Source organism: Schistocerca americana, unplaced genomic scaffold, assembly GCF_021461395.2.
Source record: "Schistocerca americana isolate TAMUIC-IGC-003095 unplaced genomic scaffold, iqSchAmer2.1 HiC_scaffold_609, whole genome shotgun sequence".
NCBI classification, from domain to species: domain Eukaryota; kingdom Metazoa; phylum Arthropoda; class Insecta; order Orthoptera; family Acrididae; genus Schistocerca; species Schistocerca americana.
In genome coordinates, this window is record NW_025726356.1 from 35,001 (window position 1) to 40,000 (window position 5,000).

The window sequence follows — 5,000 nt, forward strand, 5'->3', positions numbered from 1 at the left end:
TTCGACTGGAACCGGATTAAACGTATACACGGCGCTGATTAGTAATAGATAGAGCCATCAGAATACAGATAATGTATACAACTGTCCGTATACATGCTGAAAGACTCTGCTCACAATCACACGTCAGCCAGACACTCTTATCACGCACTACTCTCTGCCTGTAACAGGCACACAGACAATATCTAAGCACCAGCATGGAACAACACCCAGTGCATCCTCTCTGCCACATTAGACAATCCACACTATCATAACCAGACCGGGAGGTCCACTCGGAAAACAGAATATCCCACCCTTCCGACAACCACCATTGCTCAGCTAAGCCACCAACACCCACACATGTCCTACACAGGGGTGCACCCAACATCACAATACTGCCTCCTGTCACACCACACAAACAATGGCACGAATGAAAGACACAGGTCTGCCACAAGCATGGAATCAGAGCGCCGCCTGTTATGAGCCAAAGGTGCACCCTGACGTGGCAAATCAGATGATGCCGCAGTCATTTACTTACGATAATCACAATCAACAAACCAGCCCCCCCCCCCCCCCCCCGAAAACACCTTTCCTTACAACAATGTGTGCCTTAACCTAACCCGTATTGTGCCTTAACCTAACCCGTATTGTGCCTTAACCTAACCCGTATTGTGCCTTAACCTAACCCATATTGCGCCTTAACCTAACCCATATTGCGCCTTAACCTAACCCATATTGCGCCTTAACCTAACCCATATTGCGCCTTAACCTAACCCATATTGTGCCTTAACCTAACCTATATTGTACCTTAACCTAACCCATATTGTACCTTAACCTAACCCATATTGTACCTTAACCTAACCTATATTGTACCTTAACCTAACCTATATTGTACCTTAACCTAACCTATATTGGGCCTTAACCTAACCTATATTGGGCCTTAACCTAACCTATATTGGGCCTTAACCTAACCTATATTGGGCCTTAACGTAACCCACGTTGCGCCTTAACCTAACCTATATTGTACCTTAACCTAACCCATATTGTACCTTAACCTAACCCATATTGTACCTTAACCTAACCTATATTGGGCCTTAACCTAACCTATATTGGGCCTTAACCTAACCTATATTGGGCCTTAACGTAACCCACGTTGCGCCTTAACGTAACCCACGTTGCGCCTTAACGTAACCCACGTTGCGCCTTAACGTAACCCACGTTGCGCCTTAACGTAACCCACGTTGCGCCTTAACCTAACCCATATTGCGCCTTAACCTAACCCATATTGCGCCTTAACCTAACCCATATTGCGCCTTAACCTAACCCATATTGTACCTTAACCTAACCTATATTGTACCTTAACCTAACCTATATTGTACCTTAACCTAACCTATATTGGGCCTTAACCTAACCTATATTGGGCCTTAACCTAACCTATATTGGGCCTTAACCTAACCTATATTGGGCCTTAACCTAACCTATATTGGGCCTTAACGTAACCCACGTTGCGCCTTAACGTAACCCACGTTGCGCCTTAACGTAACCCACGTTGCGCCTTAACGTAACCCACGTTGCGCCTTAACGTAACCCACGTTGCGCCTTAACGTAACCCACGTTGCGCCTTAACCTAACCCATATTGCGCCTTAACCTAACCCATATTGCGCCTTACCCTAACCCATATTGCGCCTTAACCTAACCCATATTGTGCCTTAACCTAACCTATATTGTACCTTAACCTAACCCATATTGTACCTTAACCTAACCTATATTGTACCTTAACCTAACCTATATTGTACCTTAACCTAACCTATATTGTACCTTAACCTAACCCATATTGCGCCTTAACCTAACCCATATTGCGCCTTAACCTAACCCATATTGCGCCTTAACCTAACCCATATTGCGCCTTAACCTAACCCATATTGCGCCTTAACCTAACCCATATTGCGCCTTAACCTAACCCATATTGCGCCTTAACCTAACCCATATTGCGCCTTAACCTAACCCATATTGCGCCTTAACCTAACCCATATTGTACCTTAACCTAACCCATATTGTACCTTAACCTAACCTATATTGTACCTTAACCTAACCTATATTGTACCTTAACCTAACCTATATTGTACCTTAACCTAACCTATATTGGGCCTTAACCTAACCTATATTGGGCCTTAACCTAACCTATATTGGGCCTTAACCTAACCTATATTGGGCCTTAACCTAACCTATATTGGGCCTTAACGTAACCCACGTTGCGCCTTAACGTAACCCACGTTGCGCCTTAACGTAACCCACGTTGCGCCTTAACGTAACCCACGTTGCGCCTTAACGTAACCCACGTTGCGCCTTAACGTAACCCACGTTGCGCCTTAACGTAACCCACGTTGCGCCTTAACGTAACCCACGTTGCGCCTTAACCCAACACACGTTGCGCCTTAACCCAACACACGTTGGGCCTTAACCCAACACACGTTGGGCCTTAACCCAACACACGTTGGGCCTTAACCCAACACACGTTGGGCCTTAACCCAACACACGTTGGGCCTTAACCCAACACACGTTGGGCCTTAACCCAACACACGTTGGGCCTTAACCCAACACACGTTGGGCCTTAACCCAACACACGTTGGGCCTTAACCCAACACACGTTGGGCCTTAACCCAACACACGTTGGGCCTTAACCCAACACACGTTGGGCCTTAACCCAACACACGTTGGGCCTTAACCCAACACACGTTGGGCCTTAACCCAACACACGTTGGGCCTTAACCCAACACACGTTGGGCCTTAACCCAACACACGTTGGGCCTTAACCCAACACACGTTGGGCCTTAACCCAACACACGTTGGGCCTTAACCCAACACACGTTGGGCCTTAACCCAACACACGTTGGGCCTTAACCTGCTCTGTAATTGTCATACGACGCGTTAAATTAGTGTGGTGTTGCCTAACTGCAACCCCCGCAATATAGTTTGCTACTCGCACTGCCTGGTCCCCAGAGTATCGCTTCATGTTAAACACCTTGCAGCTATACACTGTAATGCGGATGGCAGCAGGACGTACATGCTCAATGCCCTTCGCAGTTGTTCATTGGCATTTGCATGGCGAAGCACAGCCTACGTTGTGGTACGGCGTGTGTCAACTGTCCGCTGATGTTGTACGTCCAAATCACACACTGTACTGCACATTGGTCCTCATGTACTGAATGATACATCGTGGTACATGTGTGACCGTACCACGACTGCGCCAACAACGGCGAACCATACGGTCCAAATATTGTGCACTCAGCTACGTGTCGTCTCCCTATAAGAGCTGGATTGCAGTATGGTATGCCGTGGATGGCGATCAGCATGAGCCGTCTGTTGATGTAGTGGCGCGTGTTGTCAGACGTAGTCGTCTCTTCTCACACACCGTGATAGCATGGTGCACTGCGTTCCACATCTGCGACATGCGACAGAGGCCGGTTGACAGTCGTTCGCGCAATGGACATCGCATACGTACGGGGGCCACCTTCCACGTGTTCGCGAAGCGTGCACATGTTGTTGCGTGTATGTGGGCAGACATAGTGTGTCGTGACACCTGACACAGGCATGCAACAATCGTTGAATTTGCAAATGGCGATGGACGTCTACGTTTGCTGGTGACGTTACGCAAATGAACAACTGGTAAACGGTTGTGGTGCGGTTGTTCTCGCTAGAGGTGAATCAGTGATGGCGACGATCGGTTGAGCTACCAACCGGTTGTTTCAGCGATACCCACCATGCCCACGAACGTGAATGGCATGTGGGTGTGAAGCGATACGCGGCGGTGGCTGGGTGGGACCGTCCCCGGCCGGTGAGGGGGGGCCTCCCGGCGTGCTGGCCGCGCGGTGCGTGGGCGCACGCGCTACAGCCGGCTGGTGGGGGCGGCCAGTGGCAGGCGCGCCGGCCGACGGAGGCGGCAGGCGGCGCAGCTGCGCGCCGGCGCACCCTGCACGCGGCGCCGTGCGGCCAAAGTAGGTCCTCGCGGGCCCGGTGCGAAGCGCGGTGGACATCTGCAGTGTGCTGGTCCGATTGAGGACTGTGTGCGCTGAGGATGCGCCGCCGCCCGGCGCTCGGCGCCGCGACGCCGTCTGCTGCTCGGTCGCCTCTGCGGTTCTCGCAGGTGGTTTGTATCGCAGCTGTGCGGACGTGTTGGCGCGTGCGCTGTGCTGGGAGAGTTCGCTTCGGCACCCAAGTGGGGCTTTTGTCCTTCTGTGGCGCTGGCGTTGGAGCTGCCGGCCACCGTAGGTGGCGCGTGTTGTCTCCCGCCGGCAATGCCACGACAGCACGCTCCCGGGCCTCTGTCGGCAGCGGCAAGCTCAGTTGGGAGCACGGGTGGTCGCACCTAAAGCGTCTACTCGCCAAACTCCGGGCGATTGCGCCTCTCTCGAACCCGACCAAGTACTTAGGACGGCGCTGCGCGCCGCCGGGACCTGAGAGGGTTTCGAGGTGTATTGTGCAGGGGAGCTCAGCCTCCTCCTGTTTGCAGAATAATTGAGCGGACGCTTGCGTGTTCGCGCGGGCCCCCGGGACACACTCCCGGGCGGCCGGCTGCTCAGCTCTAGTTGACGCAGCTCCCTGGTTGATCCTGCCAGTAGTCATATGCTTGTCTCAAAGATTAAGCCATGCATGTCTCAGTACAAGCCGCATTAAGGTGAAACCGCGAATGGCTCATTAAATCAGTTATGGTTCCTTAGATCGTACCCACGTTACTTGGATAACTGTGGTAATTCTAGAGCTAATACATGCAAACAGAGTCCCGACCAGAGATGGAAGGGACGCTTTTATTAGATCAAAACCAATCGGTCGGCTCGTCCGGTCCGTTTGCCTTGGTGACTCTGAATAACTTTGGGCTGATCGCACGGTCCTCGTACCGGCGACGCATCTTTCAAATGTCTGCCTTATCAACTGTCGATGGTAGGTTCTGCGCCTACCATGGTTGTAACGGGTAACGGGGAATCAGGGTTCGATTCCGGAGAGGGAGCCTGAGAAACGGCTACCA

At 51.6% G+C, this 5,000-nt stretch overlaps 1 non-coding gene across 1 annotated transcript in view; it reads left to right on the plus strand.

The window, feature by feature from the left end:
* Nucleotides 1–4,573: 4,573 nt before the first annotated feature.
* Nucleotides 4,574–5,000, plus strand: part of LOC124587639 — a 1,910-nt gene continuing 1,483 nt past the window's right edge. Inside the window, exon 1 of the ribosomal RNA XR_006975549.1 lies at nucleotides 4,574–5,000. This exon is cut by the window's right edge and continues 1,483 nt beyond it. This is a non-coding gene — a ribosomal RNA (small subunit ribosomal RNA).